This window comes from Capra hircus, chromosome 14 (assembly GCF_001704415.2).
Source record: "Capra hircus breed San Clemente chromosome 14, ASM170441v1, whole genome shotgun sequence".
NCBI classification, from domain to species: Eukaryota; Metazoa; Chordata; class Mammalia; order Artiodactyla; family Bovidae; genus Capra; species Capra hircus.
Genome location: NC_030821.1, coordinates 48,802,349 through 48,828,863, shown reverse-complemented (window position 1 = coordinate 48,828,863; position 26,515 = coordinate 48,802,349). Strand labels below are relative to the sequence as shown.

The 26,515-nt window shown below is 41.3% G+C and overlaps 1 protein-coding gene across 2 annotated transcripts in view; it reads left to right on the top strand.

The window, feature by feature from the left end:
• The window catches only part of SULF1 (sulfatase 1), a 192,387-nt gene that overhangs the window by 10,885 nt on the left and 154,987 nt on the right, over positions 1-26,515 (top strand). Inside the window, exon 1 of one of the 2 annotated variants that reach the window (XM_005689044.3) lies at positions 17,107-17,566. The exons of the other annotated variant lie outside the window; for it this stretch is intronic. The gene's annotated coding sequence lies outside the window, so the exon portion shown is untranslated. Of the gene's footprint in view, positions 1-17,106; positions 17,567-26,515 lie in introns of those variants that run through there. 2 annotated transcript variants of the gene reach the window in all.

Below are 26,515 nucleotides of genomic sequence, written 5' to 3'. Positions count from 1 at the left end.
CTTGCTGAACCATGTTCCCTGGTTCCTATGGGAGAAATGTCAGCCTAAGTATCCACACCTGTAAATCTAGTTCTCAGTTAGGGTTGCCACCCATGGGGGTCAAATTGGCATGAGTTTATACTCGGAAGCTATTAACGGCTAACAACTGACTTGGTCATTCTCAAGACATCCAGTGCAAGGAACCAAGGGAAAAAGACAGAATACCCCCATTCCATCATTACAGCAATAAATGTCATCTGCAGCAAGCACAAAAGTTGGGTTTAACTGTGAAGTTTAACACTAGGTCTTTTCCGCTGGCGTCCACTTAGGTCAACAGGCTCATGAGCCTGCATATGTGGAGATGAAGGTATAGAGTATAGGCTGATATTCTAAAACTCCTTTATCCAGACTGTCTAAACTCAAATTTCAATTCAGGACTCTATTCCTACATGTTCAACTTATTGACCTGTCTCAGAGGTACAAAGACTTCTTGACGAGGAAAAGCATAGTCCTTGTAAGAAAAGAAAAATGAGTAAGTGGAGAAGAAGGGGGGAAAATACCAGTCAAACATACCCTGTTTTAGAGTCATGTTTTTTTGACACAAAAATAAGGACAGAAAACAGAGAGGAAATAAGCTTATGAAACACTTCATGTGTAGCAGTTGTTATTCTCATTAGTTGTTTTGCTCTAAAATTGGAGATCCAAGGACTTCCCTGGTGGCCCACTGGTTAAGATTCTGTGTTTCTTATGTAGGGCCTGTGGATTCAATCCCTGGTCAGGGAACTAAGATCCCAAATGCCATGTGGCATGGCAAAAAAAAATAGTTTTTAATAAAAAGTAGATAAAACCAGAAATCCATTGAGCCACCCTTCTGGGCACCCACTGCCTTCATCTCAGAAGTGGAATTGGAAGTACTCTTCTAATTGCTTCTGCCACTATTCTGACCCCTTTAGAAATTTAGAAAACCCCACTGGACTGCCTCATTGGCTTCAGGTAAAGCTTATTTCATGCTGGGCAAGTAATAGATTAAAATGTCACTAGCAATGACAAAATTTGCTGAACAGTGGCAGTTGTGTTATAGCTAGGAAAAAGAAGCAGAGTGGTACAGTGGGAAAACATTGGCAACCCGGATTCTAGAGCTTGGTTACCATTAATAATGAGATATTGAGCAAATTAATTAACCTTTCAGGAGCATGCCTCCCACTACCTCTTAACCTTTATTCTACTGTTCCCTCCATCTAGGTTAAATTATTCTCCTTAACTGACAAGCTCTGCTCTTTCCCTAAGACCAGTCTAAATAAATAAGATATTCTCCTTTGAAATTAAAAAGCATGGTGGGAGGAACAGGGAAGGACTTTAATCCAGTTTTGCACCATCTCTTGCTCTTTTTCCACTCATTTTATATATCACTATTAAACTAATCTTCTAGCATCATTTTCATCATGCTCTTCCATTATTCTAAAACAACCAATTTTCTATAGCATCCAGCTTATTAATAAATAAAACACGAGCCTTTAAGGACCTCCGTGTTTTCAGCTTGAACCATATCCCTTCCCTGATGTACTTTCTATTCTTTACTAAGTTGGTTCAGCATCTCCTAAATTTCCATCACTTACTTTTACTGCTAAGGATTTGCTCATAGGGTTTTCTGGGCTCAGGCTGTCCTCCCATCACAGTTGTGATGTTCACATCTCACCCATCCTTGAAGAAAAATTACCCCATTACTTACATGGAACTTTCTTTTGTTCGCTATACCGACTATTAATAAGTCCCTTCTCATAGGTGATTTCTTACCACTTAACATGTTGCCATCTAATTTTAGCTCTTGATTAGGTACACTTTTGCATTTATTACTATTCTTCGTAGATTTTTAATATTGCTTCCTCTCTTTATTATCAGAAACATGAAGGTAGAAGTTGAGTTTTGAACCTCTGCCTCTATCAAGCATAGCTTCAAGATGGTATATCTGATATAGGCCATAGGTCTTCATTACATATTCATAACCAGATTGGTCAAGGATAATTGGGATAGAAAGCTGCATTTTAGTCACTGAGAAATTTGAGGAAACTAATCAAAAGTAAGTCCACAACCACACCAGGCAATTCTTTTGACACTGTGGAAAGCACTATCTCATGCACCAGTTTTCTGGCTTAATTTTTTTCCATCTTTTGCACATCACTCTCTCAATTCAGCATTTGGGCCAGCTGAATTCCATCCAGAAACAGATTTAAATAGACAATAGGCCAACTAGAATTCCCATCCTCCTTGATTAGATGTGAAATAGCAGAGCTGGGTGTCACTCACATGCCAGCCACTCAGGAGTCTATGCTATCAATTAATTTCTCTTGAGAGGTGAACTGAGGAGATTGTGACAGTTCCACTTTTAAGGGCATGTAAAATTATGGCTAGACCAGAATTTTAGGGACAGTGCCAGACAGGCAGACCCATCCCACCTGGATGAAAGTATCCACTGTCTGCTGCATATCATAAATTACAATGCCCTGAAAACCCCACAGTAAATCATATTTTTCTGTTGCTGTAGTTGGATTTGACTATAAAAATTCATTGGCTTGAAATCACATTCCCAACTGTAGGACAATTTGCCAGTGAGATGAGAGGTTTTAAATCACTTAGAAGAAAGAGGAAATTATCACACTTTCTATTGGATCTACTGAATCTTATTTCTTGTAGTTTTCTGAAATAATCAGAATTAAGGCTAGATTTTCCAAGAAAGGCATGGAAAATATCATAGAAGCACAGACTATAAGAGGTCTACCTTAGAGATCATCTAGGTAAAAATCCCCATTTTACATCCGAGGAAACTGAAAAAAAGTATGAAAGTGTTTATGGTCAATCATGTCCAACTCTTTCAGACACCATGGACTGTAGCTTGCCAGGCTCTTCTGTCCATGCAGTTCTCTAGGCAGGAATACTGGAGTGGGTTGCCATTTCCTTCTCCAGGGCAGGGGATCTTCCCGACCCTGGAATCAAACTGGCATCTCTTGTATCTCCTGCATTGGCAGACGGATTCTTTACCACTAGCACCACCAGCGGAGAAGGCAATGGCACCCCACTCCAGTACTCTTGCCTGGAAAATCCCATGGGCAGAGGAGCCTGGTGGGCTGCAGTCCATGGGGTCGCTAAGAGTTGGACACGACTCAGCGACTTCACTTTCACTTTTCACTTTCATGCATTGGAGAAGGAAATGGCAACCCACTCCAGTGTTCTTGCCTGGAGAATCCCAGGGACAGGAGAGCCTGGTAGGCTGCTGTCTATGGGGTTGCAAAGAGTCAGACACGACTGAAGCGACTTAGCAGCAGCAGCAGCACCACCTGAGGAAAATGAAGCCTGCCTAAAAAAATCCTAAAACCCACATTTCCCAGATAGTTCTAGGCCAGGCTTTATCAAAACGTAAAAGGCAGTAAAGTTCTACCAGGACTAACTGGATTTATGTGTCAGATGTCCTCTAGAACTGAGGAAAACATGAGGGTATGAAGCCAGCTCTCCCATGGCCCCTCTTACTAGTTCCATGATGAATAATCAGGGACTGCAGCGAAGTCTCAGGGCTGGAACAAATACCAGAAGAAGCATTTACTGTTTAGGTGCATTCTTTGTGGAAAATCCATGCTACCAGAAATACCCAAGCGCTGATCTGAAAGTTTGAAGCTTTGTTATAAAGACCCAGAGAGATGTTGTGGGGAGGGAGGTGGGAGGGGGTTCATGTTTGGGAACGCATGTAAGAATTAAAAATTTTAAAATTTAAAAAAAAAATTTAAAAAAAAATTAAAAAAAAAAATAAAAAAATAAAGAGCCTTATTTGTAAAGGCACCTTTTAACCTTTGCCAACAGAATGCTACCCAAGTGATGATAATAATAACCATCACCCTCAAAACATTTTCCCTTGAGTCAAATCACTGGAACTTGCAGTCTTTGGATTAGCAAAGCAAATACATCATTCCTGCACACCAGAAACAGCATCTGAGAGAGGAGTCTAGAGAGCTAGCGAGTGGAGTAATCCACATTGGAACTCATGTCTTCTAACACCTACTTCACTGCTTCATGCTTCCAGTGATTCCAAATACATATATTATTACATATGTAATACGTTAGGGAAACCTGTTGCCTTCCATGGGCTTCCCTGATGGCTCAGAGGGTAAAGAATCTGCCTGCAATGCAGGAGACCTTGGTTTAATTCCTGGAGTTGAGATGCCCTGACGTCACCTCACTGAGAAATAAACATTGGACATACGTCCTCAGGTTCTGGAATTTTCCCAAGAGAAGTATAAGAGCCATATTCTTCAGAGCTTTCTAAATTATGTGAGTGTATAAACCAGTATGTACTTACATAATTTATGTCTAAAACAGATTTATTTGTATAGGAAGTAAAATGAGTCATTATTGGATTATAAATGTCTTTCAAAATCATTAATTTACATTTTTCATCTTGCACTATCAAGAATAATAATTTAATAATTCCAAAAAGAGATTAACTTAGAATTTTAAAGTGTGGTTTTGATTTTTTGGGAAAAAATAGCTTTGTTTTAAAAACATATCCTATATTTCTATTTGTTATTTAAAAAGTCACTGATTTTCAGAGCAATGCAAGGAATATGTCACAGGAAAAAGAGTATGTGGATTCAGATTGTTATCAGCTATATTTCAATTCACTGACAGTGTGATTGAAAACCTGGTTAGAACTATAGAGAAATCAGGCTTATCAATATTACATCTGCTGGTAAAAGGGAGAATTTTGTTGTGAATGTAGAGTTAATTTGGCAGAATAATTACCTGTTTGTCATATAGCTAAGTTTTAATTACAGCAAGTGCTGAAAAAGAATTCTATGAAAAATTATATCTTTGGTCCATAAGAATACTTTCTTCTTTGAACTAAGCCTGTACATTGACCACTTCTGTAAAACATGCTTTCCTATTTATTATTTGTATCTCAGCCGTTGTTCATAACGAAAATAAAACAGGTCATTTTCACTACTTGAAGGGAGGGTCAGAAGAAATAAAGCTGAGCTCTTTCCAAACTCTTTACAGCTCTTTTGTTCTGCCGCTGAGCAGCGGTTGCCCTTAAGTCGTTATGACTTTTTTCTCAAACATGCTCATAATCTCCACCAAAAAGACCACATAAAATGGCAAGCTGTAAGAAGAAAAACTACACACAAAAAGGATACAAACTTTTTCAGTAGTGTAACTGAAGAACATCTTTCTCATTTCCCCGACCCATCAGAGATTCCATAGATTACTCAATCTTTAGCTTCTTATACACAGAGAAAATGGGCTTCTTTTTGTCCTTCCTTGTTTAGTCCTCTAATGTTTTATGAAATTTGACTTTTCCCACTTATGAAACTTTTAACTTTGTATAACAATCTATACTTTCTAAAGTGCATTCAAACTATTCATTTGATCTTGAAAACCTTGAGGAACACATCACCCAGCTAAGTACCTATGCCCCTTTTAAAGAATAAGAATGAAGTTGCATTCTTGGATAATACACAATGAAAGATATTTAGGGTTATAAGACCATGAGGCAAGCAACTTTCACTGAACTCAAGGAAAACAAACAAACAGTGAAAGTGAAAGTGAAGTCACTCAGTCGTGTCTAACTCTGTGACCCCGTGGATGGTAGCCCACCAGGCTCCTCTGTCCATAGGATTCTCCAGGCAAGAATACTGGAGTGGGTTGCCATTTCCTTCTCCAGGGGAATCTTCCCAACCCAGGGATCTAACCCAGGTCTCCCGCATTGCAGGCAGACGTTTTAACCTCTGAGCTACCAGGGAAGCCCATAGAAAGAGAAAATGAGCAACAATTGATGAAAGGATTGGGGCAGTTCAGTTCAGCCACTCAGTCATGTCTGACTCTTTGCAACCCCATGGACTGCAGCACGCCAGGCCTCCTGTCCATCACCAACTCCCGGAGTTTACTCAAATTCATGTCCATTGAGTCGGTGAGGCCATCCAACCATCTCATCCTCTGTCGTCCCCTTCTCCTCCTGCCTTCAATCTTTCCCAGCATCAGGGTCTTTTCAAATGAGTCAGCTCTTTGCATCAGGTGGCTAAAGTATTGGAGTTTCAGCTTCCACATCAGTCCTTCCAATGAATATTCAGTACTGATTTCCTTTAGGGTGGATTGGTTGGATCTCCTTGCAGTCCAAGGGACTCTCAAGCATCTTCTCCAACACCACAGTTCAAAAGCATCAATTCTTCAGCACTCAGCTTTTTTTATATTCCGACTTTCACATCCATACATGACTACTGGAAAAACCATAGCTTTGACTAGATGGACCTCTGTTGGCAAAGTAGCAACATATGGATCTCAGTAAATGGTATGCAAGTGTTTTCTCTATTATTCTTGCAACTTTTTTGTAAGTTAGCTCAGTTTTCCAAACCTCTGACTTTTTGGTAATTATTTTCAAATACAAACATTTTTATAAAAGACAGAGAGATACAGGAGAGTTAAATCATTTGCATATGCTAATAGAGCTGATTCAGTTCAGTTCAGTCACTCAGTCATGTCCGACTCTTTGCGATCCCATGATTTGCAGCACGCCAGGCCTCCCTGTCTATCACCAACTCCCGGAGTTCACCCAAATTCATGTCCATCGAGTCAGTAATGCCATTCAGCCATCTCATCCTCTGTCGTCCCCTTCTCCTCCTGCCCCCAATCCCTCCCAGCATCAGAGTCTTTTCCAATGAGTCAACTCTTTGCATGAGGTGGCCAAAGTACTGGAGTTTCAGCTTTAGCATCATTCCTTCCAAAGAAATCCCAGGGCTGATCTCCTTCAGCATGGACTGGTTGGATCTCCTTGCAGTCCAAGGGACTCTCAAGAGTCTTCTCCAACACCACAGTTCAAAAACATCAATTCTTTGGCACTCAGCTTTCTTCACAGTCCAACTTTCACATCTATGCATGAACACTGGAAAAACCATAGCCTTTACTAGAGAGACCGTTGTTGGCAAAGTAATGTCTCTACTTTTTAATATGCTGTCTAGGTTGGTCATAACTTTCCTTCCAAGGAGTAAGCGTCTTTTCATTTCATGGCTACTATCACCACCTGCAGTGATTTTGGAGCCCCCCAAAATAAAGTCTGACACTGTTTCCACTGTTTCCCCATCTATTTCCCATGAAGTGATGGGACCAGATGCCATGATCTTCATTTTCTGAATGTTGAGCTTTAAGCCAACTTTTTCACTCTCCTCTTTCACTTTCATCAAGAGGCTTTTGAGTTCCTCTTCACTTTCTGCCATAAGGGTGGTATCATCTGCATATCTGAGGTTATTGATATTTCTCCCGGCAATCTGATTAGAATCCAAGTATTCTTATTTTTCCACACTTCCTGTAAATCTACACTCTATTTCTGTATAAAATGAACAGTAACTTCCACTTAAAATATTTATAAACCACAATTACACTTTTTGCCAATCAGTCATCAGTGCCATAGCTCAAGGAAAACTCATAATTATTATTTAGCTATAACGTATGTTTATATATCATATTACCCATTTCAAGTCATTTTTATCACCCTATTTTATTTGATCCTCATAACTTTTTGAATAAAGTAGATAGCACAGGCATTATTGGACCCATTTTACAGATCAAGGAATAGACTGTGAAACTAACTGGCAGCCATATTCTGGAGACAGATACACAAGTCTGAAAACTTCAGAACAGTACTCATTCCAATGAATCCTCTTGACAGTCCAGTGCCTCTTCATACCCTTAATGACCATATCTAAAACTTCCAGGTCTCAGGTTTTAGTAATAGACAAAAATAACAGTCACTTAAAGAACAAAACCGAATGACTGAAAAAGATGCCTATGTTTTCTTACTATTATACATAACAGCTAAGTATATTGAGTACCTACCTGCTATGTGCAAGGAAGTGCTTTATATATATATTATCTAATTTAATTTTGCCACATCTCTATGACATGTAATTCTCATAGTCCCCATCATACAAACAAGGAAACATGTCTGAGAGTCTAACTTGACTGATATGCAGAACTATCAGGGCTAAGGCAGGACCTGTGAACCTCCCACTGTTAATTACATTGTCCTAGTCCACATTTTCCCTTTTTCCTTTAAGCTCAGTTGATATTTCAGCCAAGTTCTTTTTCATATATTCAATGATCTTTAAATTCTGCAATTGAGAGAATTCTTTCCAGGAACACAGTTTGTATGGAAAAGCACATGTTTGAAAAAGCAGGTACCATATCCTATTTGCATTGGCAGCAGTCTCTGGCATATATTAAACATCCAGTGAGTGTTTGTTAAATGTAAAGGATGTTTGGAGTTCTCTCTTAAAAAGCTTTCAAGATGTCATGATCTAAATATTTAAATAGTTGTTGTTGTTTAGTCACTAAGTTGTGTCTGACTCTTTTGCAACCCCATGGACTATAGTTTGCCAGGCTCCTCTGTCTACGGGAGTTGCCAGGCAAGAATACTGGAGAGGGTTGCCATTTCCTTCTCCAGGGGATCTTCCCAACCCAGGGATCGAACCTGTGTCTCCTGAATTGACAGGCGGATTCTTTACCACTAAGCCACCAGGGAACCCCAAGTACTTAAATACAGGATTTATGAATCAGTTCAATTGACTTCCCTGGTGGCTCAGACAGTAAAGCATCTGTCTACCATACGGGAGACCCAGGTTCGAGCCCTGGATTGGGAAGATCCCCTGAAGAAGGAAATGGCAATCCACTCCAGTACTATTGCCTGGAAAATCCCATGGACAGAGGAGCCTGGTAGGCTACAGTCTATGGGGTCACAAAGAGTCGGACACGACTGAGCGACTTAACTTTCACTTTCACTTTCAATTTTCCAAGTCTCAGCTTTGCTGCAAAACACATAGTTTCAAAGCCAGAAAAAAAAAATGATAAGCGAACAAATTTCACTTAAGAATATTTTTAAGCCATTAAAATATTTTAATATTTTTAAGTTCTTGGAAACCTGAACTGCTCTGTCAATAATCTGACAGTTTTGGACTGTCCAAATAACCTTTTTTTGATAATCTCCTGTTTCTATGACAAAAATAATGCTCAGTCTCACCGCTGGTGGGAGTCCATGATTTTTCCCTTTGCTACCAGTCAGGATAAAAAGTGAACACAGGTGACTTACTATGTAAGATGCCCTCGCAGACGCCAGCTGAGCAATGATGCAGAAAAGGATCAGTCAGGGAAGACGTGAAGTCCAGGTAAGTGGCAGGATACAAAGAGTACACTTTTCCACCTCCTTTCTTCCTACCCACGATTGCAGCCATCCCTTTTGTGGATGGCTCCAAAGTTTCTGATATTCACTTGTATCTGTCTTTCCTCAAACACGAATAGTTAGGTGAGCTAAGATCTAGACAGCATTCCCCTACATCTTTCCTGCCTTGGCACTATGACCTTTGTCTTATCCCGCCCAGTGCACAGACACTTTAAGTGCACAGCTTAACTTGACTGCAATGTTAGTGAATTTCAGGGTAAAAAGTGCATTCAGGTAAGTCAATCACATGTCGGTCTCGGGTTTCTCCACTTGGCACCAGTTTACGGCAGCAAAGCAACTCCTTTCAGGCTCTGCCCATTATCACTTCTCTTGCTGTCCATCACCCTCACCTCGGGCTCTTGACCTCTGGTTCTTACTAATACACCTGCCAGTCCAGACACGGGTACTTGTAGATTCTGCAGAATGAGGCTTTTTCCTGTCTCCAGCTCAACACATCCTCCACAAGCATCTCTCAAAGACTGCATGACTGTAGGACGCCCACGCCTCCACTTCCCTCATCTCCTTCACCTCCGCGCCTCTTCATCTCCTCTTCCCACTCTGTGCTTTGCCCAGTCCCTGCTCTTTGGCATATGCTTTTGCATTTGCCACTTTTCCCTCTTGTTCAGTCACCAAGTTGTGTCTGCCTCTTTGTGATCCCGTGGACTGCAGCATGCCAAGCCTCCCTGTCCCTCACCATCTCCCAGAGTTTGCCCAAGTTCATATGTCCATTGAATTGGTGATGCCATCCAACCATCTAATCCTCTGACGTCTTGTTCTCTTCCTGCCTTCAGCCTTCCCAGCATCAGGGTCTTTTTTTCCCCTCTACTTTCTCTCTCTCTCTCTCTCTCTCACACACACACACACACACAAAAGACTGGAGGGAGCAAACTGGATTTGGTCCCGTTGAATTTCTTGAACCGTGTTCCCTGGGTTCTTTTTTTCTATGTCTCTCTAATCTACTATTTTCTAGCAAAAGCTTTCTTTGGATTTATGACACCAGCCCTAACAGCCTGAATTTATCTGATGCTCTGAATAACTTTGCTCCCGGGGCTGAAGTCGCAACTATAACACTTGGATTATTATTAATAATTATCAATCATTCTCTTTTTTAAAAGATCCTTCCTGTTATCTCTTTGTATTATTTAATGTTGTTGTTTAGTTGGGAAGTCATGTCAGACTCTTTTGCAACCCCATGGACTGTAGCCCACCAGGCTTCTCTGTACATGGGATTTCCCAGGCAAGAATGCTGGAGTGGGTTACCATTTCCTTCTCCAATATCATTTAATATTTATATTTAAATACAGAGCTGTTGCCAGGGTCACCGCTCAATATGTACTCACTGAAAAAAAAGGAATATTTTTTACTCACTCAGGGCAAATAATACTAAACTAGTGATTAGGACATGAATGCCCTAAAATAGCCAGAAAAAGGAGAATCTGAATGATAACTGAGTACCGACGGCATGCTGGACACTGCTATAAACTTAGTTATATCTGTACTAGTCATTCTACTTAGAAGAACTAGACTTAAAAAAAAAATACACACCTGTAGAGCTAGGATTTGGACCCAAGTCATTTTGTCTTCAAAAGTCAGTGCTGACTCTCAAAAGAAAGTTCTGCATAAATGCTAAATGGTAAAACCCCATCATTAATTACATGGAAGGAATTTGCATTTGCCTGCAATTTACACATTTTCTCCAGACTAATTTAATTGCCAATGCTAGTAAAGTGCTTCTTCCCACAATTTACTAGGCTTCTTTTGTAAAAAGCTAAATGGAAGTTTGCTGTCAAGGTGGTGAGGAAGAGAAGACTGAGATTCAAGTAAAAACTTGCTAACTGGTGTGCAAAACCATGCCCATTAAGAGGGGAACAACTCTTACAGAATACAGACTGGTCTCTACATCGTTTGTTAAGGGCTGGCATAGACTTGTTCCTGTGGGCTCACTCCCAAGTCAGCCCCAAGAAGGCTGAAACAAACCCCCATGGAAAATAATATTGGTTATTATTAGATAGAATTATTATTAGGTAGAATCTAGGGCATTGCGATGAACATGCTGTTCACTGTTAGGTGTTTTCTGTGAGGCATTATTACTATTGTTACAAATTAGCAAGAGATAAAGTGCACTTAATGCATTTTCCTTCAATTTACATGCCCTTCCTTCTTAAATCATTTCCAGAAATGCTTAGGAAATATGAAAGGAGTTTATCAGACAAACGTATTGTCTTTTCCTCCAGCAGAATGTCAGATCACTTCTTGAAAGATCCTCTCCAAATGCTTCAACTCAAACCAATTTTAACAAACTTGACTATACACACCATAATTAGGAAGCCAATTCATTCAGTTCATTTGCATCCGTCTAAATAATTTCTCCTGACAGATGACTTCCGTTCTAAGTACCAAGTACTTTTTAATCCTAGGCAGGTTATTGCTGAGGATAAACGATTTCACATTCTCATAAAGATGCCAGTCATTAAGAATATTAACACGAATTCCTTCACCTCGGATAGAAAGGAGCTGTCATTTTAGCAATGTTGCTGCATCAGCCTTTCTATTGTCAAACACAACAAATGATGAGAAAATCAATTTACTCTTTAGAATTAGTCAAGTGAGGAATTCTTTGAAGTGGGGGGTCAGGGTTTTTGTCTGGATTCCGTAATCTGGAAAAGCGGGTACTGTATAGACGTTGGTAAAATGTTGTGAAATTTAATGAGGACTGTTTGCTGCCATAGACCTTCCAGACAGTATCTATCTCTGAAAAAGAATTCCCCACTCTTAAAATAGAGGTTTGATGAGCACCAGATGTGGTTTAAACGAAGCCTTGTCCAGCTGAACTCAGAATATATTTTGATCTGTATGAGGCACAGTCTAGAAAGAGGGGCAGTGAATTGATCGACCAGAGCCTGTGTTGAGGTTGGTGGTGGGGCTTGAATATATATTTACACCATAAAGTTTCTCACATTAGGCAAAATGCAAATGAGCTTTTAACAAATACTTTCTAATAGTTGGAGGATGTCATACTTGCTGCTTATGAGACAATTTACAATTTTATTTCATGTCTAAGATGTGCAGAGGATAGCATTTCAATGGGTAGCCACAACCTTTAGGATGATCTGTGTTCTGGCAATGATAGCACTTCCACATCTCAGTTTCTCCACCCACAAAGGGAAGATTAGCTCATTCTTCAAGAATGACAAGCATTTAATATTTGGAAAAGACTAAATAATGAAGTGCTTGGATTCTATAGAAATGCCAGGAGAAAAGATTTATTTCAAGTCAAAATCTAGTACAAACATGACCTTCCTATTGTAAATCTCAGGAATAGGGAAAGAAATTACATGAAGACTATTTCTTGGGCTGAGAATTTGGAAATACATTAATATTGGGATGCTTCAGATGGTAAAAAAAAATATTAAAAACATCTGCTTATTATAATCTCTTGTCTTTGGAGATGAGAAAAATTCTTTCTGCTACACTGTCCTGAAAGAATGCAGTTAGTAAAGATTTAAATGACAGGAATGAAAGGGTCATCTTTTGATGTCTTTGCCTTTGGGCAGGACTATAGTTAAACTACCTCAGGAAAGAGAACAATGCTGTTTCTTGCAAAAATCTCCAGGTGAGAATAATAAAAATTAAAAAGAGCACAAGGGAAAGCTCAGGGACCTTGAAATTAATAAAGGTCAGTTTCAGCTAATTTCAGTTCAAATCCATATCTATTTGCCAGTAGCCTGATGCTTCGCTTAGTGAAACGCCAAAGGATGTGATATTTGGCAATAGTTCTATGAGAATTCCATTTAGTATTAGCATGAATGTCTGGTCATTGTTTTGTTCACCTCCTCTTCACCCCATGGGGGAGGGAGGGAGTCCTGTCCTAGGGTTCTCAGATGACCAAACACAGGACGTCTGACTCGGGACACAGGAGATCAAAAGTAATTCATTAGTCACATATACTAAGAGTCCAGGGGGGAGGGGATACTCTGGGTCACATGGGGCAACACAGAGGCTACATTTAGGAACAGAGGGAAGAAGAAGAGCCTATAAGGAGCAGGCTCTGTAGTAACCTGAGAGTGAGAGGTACCCAGGATCCCAGGGAAGGATGTGATTGGCTGGTTTCAATGACTGGGCAGGCAGGGAAGTAAACCCAGCAGGATGCAGAATAGGTAGACTGCTGCTGTCCAGCTATAGGGGAACTAGCCAGTGAGAGAGTCTTTCCCAAATGGTGGGGAGCATATCAGGTAAAAGTAGGGGAACACACAGCCTTTGGGGGCCCCGTGAGGCTCAAAGATGTCAGGGCAGCATGTGAAATCTTAGCCCTTCCAAGCCAGTGCTTCATACAAGCTATGTCGACATATGGGATGCTTATGTCCCCTGGGCTATACGACCCCTCTAAGAGAGGTCTTTGCCATAATTATTGTGTCTCCTGTGAAAAAAGTCACCTTGACTGGATTGATAACCTTGGGGCATAAGCAGTTTTCTAGCAAGAGTGCTCTCAGGCCAAGGCTATATAAGTAGCTCAATGATTCATGCAGAAGTATTCTCTGCTACTTGCTTTGATTTAAATGAAAAGAGAAGGCATGCCCTGCATCATTCAGACAAATTACATATTTATTCCTCACTTGATTTTCATTTGCCACGAGGTGAATGTTGACCAGTTTCTACTTCCAGCAAAAAAGAGAAGCGAACCAAAGTGAGGAGTATGTCTGTGTTCTCTTATTTCCCTGCAATTTAACCGCTGAGGAGATAATGGACTCAGGGAGACCTGAGGTTCCAGGCAGAGTTTGGACCTCTGAAGTTTAATGGAGTGTGTGTGTGTATGTGTGTGGGTGGGTGTGCTTAGTCATGTACAACCCTTTGTGACCCTGTGGACTGTAGCCTGCCAGGCTCCTCTGTCCATGGGATTCTCCAGGCAAGAATACTGGAGTGGGTTGCTATTTCCTTCTCCAGGGGATCTTCCCAACCCAGGGATCAAACCCACATCTCCTGCAGGTGAATTCTTTGCCACTGCACCATGTGGGAAGTTAATGCTGGGCCTGTTTAAAATCTTAGGCAAGGGACTTCCCTGGCAGTTCAATGTTAAGACTTCACCTTCTAATGCAAGGGCTGGGAGTTTGATCCCTGCTTCAGGAGATAAGAAACAATGTTGTAACAAATTCAATAAAGATTTTTTAAATGGTCCACATCAAAAAAAAAAAATCTGGGGCAAGGCATTTAATTTCTCTAGACCTCAAGTTCTGTACCTTTGTAATGAGGAAGTTAAACTAGATCAAGTGTTACACTAGATCAATCACTACGTTAGAATGCACCTAAAGAACATAAGACACATTAAAGTGCCTGACACCCAGTCAAGACTCACACACGGTAGTGAAAACAGAGATGACGGCTCTGACTTGAGCAGAACAAAAAGAGGGGAGATCTTGAACTACGAAATTGTAATGAGATCTCAGTCCTTCCTGAAGCCCATACCTCAAGAACTGAAGGCCAAAATTCCTCTTTAGAACCTGAATCGGTTTTTTATTGTTCTAAATTAGTGGAGGCGGGAAAGTTCTTCTAATTCACTGAACATTCTGCATGCCGGGGAGAGCCCATTGACACCGCTCCCCCCCCACCAAGTCTCTAAAATGACACCACTGTACATCCAGCCACCACAGACGGCACTGACAGCTTACTGCTTTCACCGAAGGCTAACAAGGGAATGTCACCAGGAACGTTTGAACGCTAAGCCACAGAAATTCAACACCTGACAGCTCACATTCTGTGTACTTCACTCCATATCATAAAGCACATCAGCAGAGAGCTATTGTTTTCACATTGAGCTGCTGTTGTGATAGTCTGCATTCTTTCCACAGTGGAGGAGTTCTCTCATAAAATACATCCAAGAAGTCTGTGATTTCTGACAAATCTCACCCTTCAGGAACTTTCCTGGCCTTCTAGGAAGTCATCTACACTCCGGAGGTCTCCTGATGAGCAATAGCAGGAGCTCAGTAGAGACCAGCATTCCTGGTGCCCTCACGAGCACACATCCTAAGGAATGTGACAGGTCAGACGTTCCTCTCCTAATCTTACAAAGCTTTCTAATTTTTAAAATTTATTATTAATTGGAGGATAATTGCTTAACAATGTTGTGTTGGTTTTTATCATATATCAACATGAATTAGCCATAGATATACATATGTCCAGGCTTCCCAGGTGGCGCTAGAGGTAAAGAACCCACCTGCTACTCCAAGAGACATAAGAGACACAGGTTCAATCCCTGGGTTGGGAAGATCCCCTGGAGGAGGACATGGCAATCCACACCAGCATTCTTGCCTCGAGAATCCCATGGACAGAGGAACCTGGTGGGCTATAGTCCATGGGGCTGCACAGAGTCAGACACAACTAAAGAGACTTAGCACAGCACGGCATACATATGTCCCCTCCCTTTTGAACCTCCCTCCCACCTCATTCCACCCCTCTAGGCTGTAGCGGATCATCAGGCTGAGCTCCCTGCGCTATACAGAAACTTCCCTTTAGCTATCTACTTTACACATGGTAATGTAAATATTTCAAAGTTACTCCCTCAATTTGTCCCACCCTCTCCTTCCAGCTGCGTGTCCATAAGCCTATTCTCTATTTCTGACTATTCCTGCCCTGCAGTAACTAACGGGAATGTCCCAAGAACCATCTTGGTTCATCAGTACCATTTTTCTAGATTCCATATATATGCATTAATAGTTTTCTTTTTGTTTTTAATTTATAAAAATTTCCAAACATATCCCAAAGTAAAAGTTATCACAACTGCCCCTGGCCCACTGCGCAATTTCAACAGTCCATCAACGAAGGCTCTCATCCGAACACCTGGAGGTTACCTAGGGCCCCTCCACTCCAAGACTGATGGCCCAGATGACATCGGGTTGGCTGTCAGCTACATTCAGTCAAAACACTCAATGAAGTGCCTGTCCTGGGCCACCTCCGAGAATCACACCAGATCCCAGACTTAGGAAGCCAGATGTACGTGAAGAATTACAGCAGAGAAGCCAAATCAAGGAGAAGAAAAGAAGGGAAATTGGGAGAATTTGGGGGGGAAGATGGGATTTGAACTGTGCTTTGAAGGAAATGGGAGGGATGACATTTCAGGCTGAGGTGGAGGATGTAAGGCAGGCTGGGGCTGGGCCGGGAAGAACTGGAAAGGCCATCTTTAGAATATGATTCATAGTCTCAGGAGCTGGAGTAGGTGAAGGCCATTGGGCTGGGAAGAGAGAAATTAGTGACACTGGAAGGCGTGAATGCCTGGAGGAGGAAGTTCCTCAGGGGTTGGGCAGCAGAGCCAGAAACAGGGCAGGAAAAGAATCATCTAAGGAAAACCGAGGGTAGTAGCATGGGGGAGGGAGGGTAGCAGAGAAGATGAAGTGAAAACTTTCTCAGCCCCAGCTCTGGCCCAAAGAACCCTTTGGCTGGGGGGTTTTGGCTCCCACAAAGAAAAGAACAGAGACCCACGGAGACTTAAAATAGAGGATGGATATACAGGGTAGGGCCCTGACCCCTGGAACTCCCTGCAAACTCTCATTAGCAAAACGAGAGACCAGAACGAAAGCGAAGCAGCAGAAGCACCTGGTGAGAGTCTAAGAAACATCCGTGTTTACTAAGCACTCGGTCTCTGGAACGCCTGCCTCTCCAAATACCACATCGTCCTCATCCACTCCATCCCACCACGGGCGGGCGGCTACTGTGTCGGGTGCCTGGGGACGGGGGCGGGGGGGGGGACCGCAGCCTGAGAGCCCTGCCAACCCCCGACCCACTCCCTCCCTCCCTCCGAGGAGCCTTCCCGCGTGGCGGGCCGGCCGGCCAGCTGCAGCTCAGTTTGTTTGCCGAGGTTTGCATGCACATATTGAGTTGCCTTTTTTTTTTCCAGCCAGTTCAGCAGTGTCCCGAAATTCACCCCCAGTGTAACTTCTGCCTCTGCTCCTCCCCTTCTTGGAACTGCCTTTTGTTTGTCTGGCAGCCTTGGTTCTATGGGGGTGTGTGTGATGATGATAATACGCGGACTTATATAACCCTCTGCATCTCTCAAGCGCTTCGCAGACCGGCCCTCTTGCCTCCCCCGGCCCGTGTCAGGCCGGGCGACCGGAGCGGCTAATAGGAAACCCCGACCCGAGGCGCGGAGGTCAGGAGGGAGGGCAGAGGGGGTCAGAGGCCGGCCCTTCCCGGCCCCCGGCGCCCCCGGAGGTCAGGGAGATAAGAAACAATGACTCTCGCCCCCGGGAGGAGGAAGGAAGCCCCGCTGCCGCCGCCTTATCTCCGCTCCCGTGCGTTCTCCCAGTTCCCAGAGCTGGTTCTCTAGAGAGGACTTGGAAGGCGGCTTTTGTAAGTATGATGCTCTGCTTTTTCTTTCATAAGGAAAGAACCAAAGTTTCCTCACTGCCCTTGTCCATTTCATCTTATTTATTCCCGAGAATAGATTCCCCTGCGCTCAGATACTACCCTGATTGGAAATGTGTTTCTGGCCAAAGTCTTCCACCCAAATTGGGTCCCTTTTAAAAATTGTAGGAGGAAAAGAGGTTTCTGTTGCTCATTCATTTATTCACAAAATTGTCCCCCTTGTTTCCCCATGTCCTGGTCCTGGTGGTAGCTGACTGGTCTCCACACACACATCTCACCCTACAAGGGAACCCTGGTTATTCACCTTGCTTGTTAGGTATCCAGAAATAATGTTGCAACTTTGGGCTTAAGTTTCTCTGCTTTCAGGCAAATTCAGTTGTGGGAAGTTTCTTTTCACACTATGAGAAATCTCATTTTTCCGTGTAGTCTTGAAACTTGTACTGGCGTGTTTAAGCCTTGCAAAACACTGTCAGTAGAGTGGACAGGTGAATTCTTACTAAGTTTTTCACTGTATAGCTGAAAGATCTAAATATTACAGAGAATGAACTTCTTAAGCACTAGCAAAACCCAAAGCTCTATTGTTTGACTACGTGTTTATAAAGGATGCTGAGTTAGTTTTGTTCTCAGGGATGATGCTCAAGGTTTTGGGAAATTGTCTTTCAACAAAAAGTGAATTTAAAACTCTAGAAGAAAGATACAGTTTCTGAGCTTTTAGGAAGTATGATTTGCTGATTGAATAAGCCGAGAACACAAAGTTCTCTCTTGGGTAGTTGTTCAATTTGCTTTTATGAAACCATGATTATAAGTTGGTTCACTATGAGATATAGAAAATTACTGTCTTTATTCAAGTAAGGAAACTAAGAAGTATAAATTGTAGAAAGCAGTTTTAAGTCATGTGTATGCTAGTCACTTCAGTCATGTCTGACACTTTTGTGAACTGTAACCCTCCAGGCTCCTCTGTCCATGAGATTCTCCAGGCAAGAATACTGGAGTGGGTTGTCATGCCCTCCTCCAGGGGATCTTCCTGATCTAGGGATCGAATCCGTGTCTCTTGCATCTTCTGCATCTCAGGTGGATTCTTTACTGCTTAGCCACTGGGGAAGCCCTTTTAGTGTCGTTAAGTGCTATGATTAATTCACAGAGCTTGATTACTTTATATGAACAGCTATGAAAACCACATATAATGTGTGTGTATCAGTGTGTGTGTGTATATATGTAAAAGAATTGAAGATACTATGTATGTATATGTTTAATTAAATATATATAATCATCTCTTATATTTGTTGTAACTATCCAGTGTTCAGTGTCATTACTTGATAGTATCATACCCAAAATAGATTAAGTGGAAAGATTTCATATCAAATTTCAGAATGCAATAGATCTATTTATTCATTATTTATTCAACAAACATGGAAAACATTGTAAAATTCACTGTGTTTTTTTTTTTTAAGAGTCCCTTTAAATGACATTTCGATTTAAAATTCTTTGTGGCTTCCAAGAAATTCTAAGCCATAATTAAATTTGAAAATAAGACTGGATTCTACTTGCTTTCCCCCCTAAATTTAAAAGTGAGCTGTCAACACTAAAATTCTATGCTATATCTAATTTAGTTACAAAGATCAGCCACATAATCTCAGTGTTCTTCAGAGGCATACTTGACTGTGGTAGGAGGGACACAAACTATGATTTGATCTGGCTGTGAGGCTTGGTTTTGCCATTACATGGTTATGTGACCAGCAGCAAGATCTTTCAGATTTTCAATCTCAAATTTCACCTCTGTGAAAGGAGACAAATGCTATGGGATTGGCCAACCCAATACTTATCCCAAGGAGAGGATTGTTGAAAGGATTAAAAGGAAAGAAAACATGTAAAGTATCTAGCACGGTGTCTGAATGCAGAAGTGTTTCAGTCAATTTTAGGACTTTTCCATTTGCACAGTTTTTTCATCTTTGATTCAGTGCCTTGGTTTTTTGAGCATCTACTTTATATTGCCTGCAGTGCTAAGCACTAGTGATGCCAAAATGAACAAGAGGAGTCATATCCTGCCCGGGGGAGCTCCTACTCTAAGGAAACAAACAAACAAACAAAAAAAACAAAACAAATTTCTTAACAGTATAACACCTGCAAAAAAACAGAAGTTAGTTATGATTAAGTGACAGAACTGAGGGCAGAGTAATTCTCTCCAATGAAATTCAAAGCAGCTTTTACAAAGATGATGTTGATTGTATGAGTTTTAAAGGATCAGCTGGTGATGTGGAAGGACATTCCATAAAGGAAGGGCCTTGGAGAGCAGAATAAGTAAGAAGGCCAAGATGGGGGAGATGGCGGGGATGGGGAACAGGGGGTGGGGCAGAGACTGGGAACTGGTTTCAGTTGGTACTGGACTGTTGAGTCTAGGGGTCCTGGAGATTTAATCAGGGGTCCAATCATGAATATGGTGGTGTCTCATGCTCAGGTAGGTGTTTGCACTCATCACTCTAGTAAAACTCAAACTCATGTTCATGAGTTTTTTTGGTCAAGCTCATGATCCAACGAAATGTCTTGTAGATTCGCGTTAACGTAAAAAGCTTGGGCTGGCACATGTTACCTGTATCACTAAGACATTAGTTGGTTCAATAGACCATTTTGTTTATTTGTGTTTTTTTTGTTCGTAGCAAACCCAACTCAATGATGGAAGCATTGTAGCGCAAGTTCCTTTCCTCACTGAGACTACTTTTAAGGTTACTGGTACTTTTAAGATTGCTGTTGAGTCAATGGAGAGTCAAGGAAAGACTTTGTTTGGGGCTGAGAAGGCAGAAAGTAGATGTGATTTATGTTTTAGGAAGATTTTATACAGATCATCTACTATGCAGTGTGGAATGTAGGGTGGCAAAGGCTTATGGAGTGATAGTGCTGTAAACTACGAGATCAATTGAAAGACTATTGTAAACAAGTGAGAACTGCTAAGGCCTGAGCCGTGTAGGTGGACAATGGGGCACAGACTGCCGAGATATTTAGAAGGTGGAACATTCTCAACTCGGGGACTGAATGAAGGAATGGAGAAAAAAGGAAACACCTATAATATATTAGCTTTAAGCTTGCACAAATGGGTAGCTATAATAGAATACCATAAAACAAGAAGGCGTACAAGTTAACAGAAGGAAGTTGAGTTAGCTGGGGCTGCTTATTTAACTTATATGCAGGGTATATCATGAGAAACGCTGGGCTGGATGAAGCACAAGCTGGAATCAAGATTGCTGGGAGAAATATCAATAACCTCAGATATGCAGATGACACCACTCTTACGGCAGAAAGTGAAGAGCTAAAGAGCCTCTTGATGAAAGTGAAAGAGAAGAGTGAAAAAGTTGGCTTAAAGCTCAACATTCAGAAAACTAAGATCATGGCATCCAGTCCCATCACTTCATGGCAAATAGATGGGAAAACAGTGGAAACAGTGATAGACTTTGGGCTCCAAAATCACTGCAGATGGTGACTGCAAACATGAAATTAAAAGACACTTGCTCCTTGGAAGAAAAACTATGACCAACTTAGGTAGCATGTTAGAAAGCAGAGATATTACTTTGCCAACAAAGCTCCGTCTAGTCAGAGCTATAGTTTTTCCAGTAGTCCTGTATGGATGTGAGACTTGGACTATGAAGAAAGCTGAGCACTGAAGAATTGATGCTTTTGAACTGTGGTGTTGGAGAAGGTTCTTGAGAGTCCCTTGGAATGCAAGGAGATCCAACCAGTCCATCCTAAAGGAAATTAGTCCTGAAAATTCATTGGAAAGACTGATGCTGAAGCTGAAACGTCAATATTTTGGCGACCTGATTCGAAGAACTGACTCATTTGAAAAGACCCTGATGCTGAGAAAGATTGAAGGTGGGAGGAAAAGGGGATGACAGAGGATGAGATGGTTGGATGGCATCAACAACTCGAGGGACATGAGTTTGAGTAAACTCCAGGAGTTGGTGATGGACAGGGAAGCCTGGCGTGCTGCAGTCCATGGGGCCGCAAAGAGTCGGACACGACTGAGCGACTGAAATGAACTGAAATGAACTGAACTGAATGTTGGGTTGAGAGGCTAACCTACAACATTAAGTAATATAAGAAGTCAGTTTTTGTTTAATCTTTTTTATATAAATGATACTGTTTTTTGTTTCCTTTACAGTGTTGTGTTAGTTTCAGGTATATAATGAAGTATATATGTATATATATACACATATACATATATGACTAAATCAATTTTTTAAAATTCTTTTCCATTATAGGCTATTACAAGATATTGACTATAGTTCCCTGTGCTATACAGTAGGTCCTTGTTGGTTATCTATTATATGCATAGTTGTATATACTTTAATCTCCAAATCCTAATTTGTCCCTCCCTGACCCCTTGCCCCTCTGGTAACCATAAATTTGTTCTCTATGTTTGTCTCTATGTTTCTGTTTTGTAAATAAGTTCATTTGCATCATTTAAAAAAATTCCACGTGATATCACTTATATGTGGAATCTAAAAAAATGATACAAATTATATTGCTTATATGTAAAACGTAGCTTTTTAAAAAGTATAAAATTGCCAAATTTGTCTTAGAAATGTAGAGACAAAACATAGAAACCGGGCTCTTCCCCTTTATGCTCAGTCCCCCAGAAGAAATGTCAGTCTCTGGGCTCACTGGGGCTCTGAGCTTCCATCGTGTACCTCTGCCGTTGAGTGGGTTGTTTCCCACTCAGTTTCAACAGGAAGGCCATGTCCAGAGTAGTCTTGCCAATAACTTTGTATACCCTCAAAAAGAGAAATCTGTACTTCCTCTAAACCTTCAGAAACAAGCAGAGACTTGGAAAAAGATCCGTAGGCGAGTAGAATACTTATTCATAAAGAGCACATATTCATGAAGAATTTATACTTACTCATCATGAAGTAGCTCTTTCCTTAGCAGGGTTTTTATTTTACTTCCCTGGAATTGAGGACCCACTCAGAGACTAGAGGAAAAGAGGAAACGTATAAGACTAAAGCAAAGAAGGTGATTTCTTACCTGGCCGTGACTTGTCCCACAAACATTTCCTCCTTCAGGGTGAGCAGGAAGTTCTTCCCATTGACTTGAATGGGGGATCCTGGAAAGGACAGGTGTGTCACATTTGTAAATTTTTTAAAGATAACGAGAGGAAGAATTTTAACATTTAGAGTGAACAGAAAACAAGCTGATTAGCAGACAGGAAGCTGTGACTTTTTAAGTCTTTGAGGTCTGATTACTTGATAACCTTAGTTTTCTTATAGCCTTTTACCCTTTCTAATCTTCTATGGCAAAGCCTCTATTGGATTTCCTGAATTTTAGAGCTCTTACCCACACCTGAACACTTCGGAGCAAAAACCATTTATTACGAAAGGGGCTTGCCCCAGCCTTCATGGCTGATCTCACAAAGTCAAGTATAATATTTCCTCCTGGTAGGTAAACTGTATCAACATATTTAAAAGGAGATTTAAGAAACTTTTGTCACTTCCAAATATAGAGTTTTATCACTCATCAGAAAGATAGTATTTGGTTATTATATGAATTCCATCCGGCTTCTGGGAGCTCACTTCAAATTCCCCAAACTTCAGAGATTATCTTTGGTTTCTGAGATGATGTAAAAGGTTTTAAAACAGTTTAAAAAGAAAGTGAGGAAGGAAGGAAAGGAACTGTCACTATCTTTAATATAAAATAATCACCAAATATATACTTTAGAATAGGATGAGCTTGCATTATGGGAAAGTTTATTATTTAAAGAAGGAGCAAGATATATTGGGGGGAATTCCCATTAGCATGCTTGAAAGCATGAGGAATATACCGAGCTCCCATAAATGGTGCTGGCCATTCTGCTTTTAGGTTACTCAAGCCATTTAAAGTCTAGCTTCCTAAGCAAGGACTTCGTCTTCATGATCTTTTGGGGTTTGCTGACATAATGATTGAGTCCAGGCTGGGTGCTGCTGGAGCCACTGTGCTCTCCTACGTAGTGTTTGAAGAGGGCTGGGGTGCAGCTGTGCTGGCCCCCAGACACCTGAGTCCAGAATACTGCTGAATTTTGCTTCATTTCTGGGCTCCATGCAAAGCTGGAAGTGCCCCAACTCTCTCTTGGGTTTGGCTTCCTGTTCACATGTTTTCTGGGCTCATGTCATTGTGCATGAAGTAATGGTCCCACATGCGTACACCATCTACAATGGCAAGATTTGTGTGGCTCGACGTAAGCTTCCTAATGAGGACATTTTGGACCTTCCAACAACTCCTTCGGGAAGGCGGTTGGAACCGCTTATTACTTTCCAAGGTGAGGGGAGCAGAAAGAGAGTACATTTCTGCAACAGGACTAAAGCCACTTTTAGGAGACGATTAAAGGACAACAGCTTGAGGAAAAGAAACATTTCTTTCACACATCTATCTAAACGCATGTACGTGTAGAGTATACAGAAATGCCTTCAATCCACAGTTTTAAAATATTAGTTACTGTTTCAGCATTTCACTAACTATGAATGGTGCTAGTGTTTTCCACCAGGGACTGTTATTTGAATGACATTTCTCTGCAGCAAAATCTGATGAGTTTACGAAGTTTGAGAGCCAGGAAATGCAGTTCAGTTTCTGAACAACAGAGAAAGCCCAGACAGCTCAGGTCAGTCATCCACTAGCTCTCCAGCATGGCTTCCTAGGTGCCAAGTACAGTAGCACACTAATTCAGAGAGAGACGCCAAACCAAACTTTCAAACGAAAGCTCTTAAACCATCAAGCTTGACTTTTGGACATATTATCAGCAGGTGAAATTGTGGCGCACACCACACTTGTTTGTGGATGTTTATTGTCAAATTAGTTGGGCTACCTGGTGGCTCAAACAATAAAGAATCTATCAGCCTGCAATACACGAGAACCAGGTTTGGTCCCTGGGTTGAGAAGATCACCTGGAGAAGGAAATGGCAACCCACTCCAGTATGTTTGCCAGAAGAATTCCATGGAAAGAGGAGCTGGTGGGCTACAGTCCACGGAGCCGCAGAGAGTCAGACACAACTGACACTTTCACTGCTTTTCAGTGTCAAATTAATGGGCACATGTGCCAACATTTTTTAGAATTTTAGAGCAGGATGTGATTTTGGAGGTCTTCCAATCTAACCTGTTATTTTACAAGCAGAGAGATTGAGACTCATATGAGCTCACTTCAAACGCACACGTGTACTTCGGAGTCTTAGGTCGAGTCGTTGCTTGCAGAAAATATGATAGATCTGGCTAAAGGGAAAAAAAAGAATAAAATGACCCAAAGCTGGACTGGTGGTTTCCTTTTCCGTTCAAGTTTGTGTAGCCCAGCTTTAGGGCTGTGGGCTGCTCTTGTTTTCTTGCTTCAGGAGCAATTCAGGTTCTCAGACTAGATATACTTGACCAACACTCGAATAAACTCCAGACAGACCAAGGGTCGATGTGTGACTCAGATCCTGATGATACAGTGATACTCAATCAGTGCATGGAGTTCTGGGAAGAGATGATTAGAGCTAAAAATGTAGGAAAGAACCCAAGGCACAACCTTCATGCCTCGGAATCTGAAAACCTGACCAGAGAAATGAGACCTTCCCCCGTCTAGACAGCAACAGAGACCCTCTAACTAAATGCTGCATTGTGTGGCACAGATTTTAAGTGCTGTAGGAATTCTGGGGAGATAGATAAATGAAACCTGAAGTTGTCAGCTGATCCTTGAGGCTACACTTGAACATGACTGAAGTGACTTAGCATGAATGCACGCACACATGCACGCGTATAACTATAAATCTACAATGATATAATTATACTTACGGTATTGAAAGTGCAAAATAAATAGCTAATTAAATATAAAGAAAACTATAAACCAACAATATTGTGTTGTTGGCATCAAATTAATTGGTTAGAATTAGTCATATTGATTTTATTTGCCAAATGATGCTGTTTTGCTGAAACTAAAGAATAAATTTGTTTTAACCAGTGTTCATTAATAATATTGCCAAAAAGGAGAGAGAAATATTTTAATTAAAAATTTCCATTGCACATTTCATACTCTGACTATTTATAGTGAATTATTACAAATTAGTACATATAAAGGAAGAAGGGATCCAGGTTCCATCTGTTGGTGTTGAGATTATGGAACTAAAAACTATGGTGTCTCAGTCATCCTATCACCTTACACTCTCTTGGCAAATAAAACTTCACAGCACAGGAGAAGTGTTTGACTCTCACATGCAGACACATATTAAGCAGGTATAAATATCTGCCTCTGTTCTTTCTTTAATCACCTCTATCTTTGAATAACTGCACTATTTTCTTACACAGTATCATTCCGGTGATGACAAAGCAAAGCCTCCATCTATACAATGAATGAAAACTCTAGTCTCACTTCATGAAAATATCTTTGACTGCAAATTATACCATGGGAGGTTGTATCTTTCTTAATTGGCTTAGCAAACAATTCAGTGCCAGTAATAATGATCACCAATGTTTGCTGGCCACTTATTCTAAATTTCTAATGAGGATGTTTGCCTGTCATCCAGGAGAAGGCAATGGCACCCCACTCCAGTACTCTTGCCTGGAAAATCCCATGGTTGGAGGAGCCTGGTGGGCTGCAGTCCATGGGGTCACTAAGAGTGGGACACGACTGAGCGACTTCACTTTCACGTTTCACTTTCATGCTTTGGAGAAGGAAATGGCAACCCACTCCAGTATTCTTGCCTGGAGAATCCCAAGGATGGGGGAGCCTGGTGGGCTGCCGTCTATGGGGTCACACAGAGTCGGACACGACAGAAGCGACTTAGCAGTAGCAGCAGCAGCCTGTCATCCTCATATCAACCCTGTGGAATTAGATACTATTTTTAATCCTCATTTTTCTGAAGAGGAGACTGAGGCATAAAGAAATGAAGTAACTCGCTCAGGGTCACCTAGCCAATGGATGCTGTAACCTGGAATTCACACCTAATT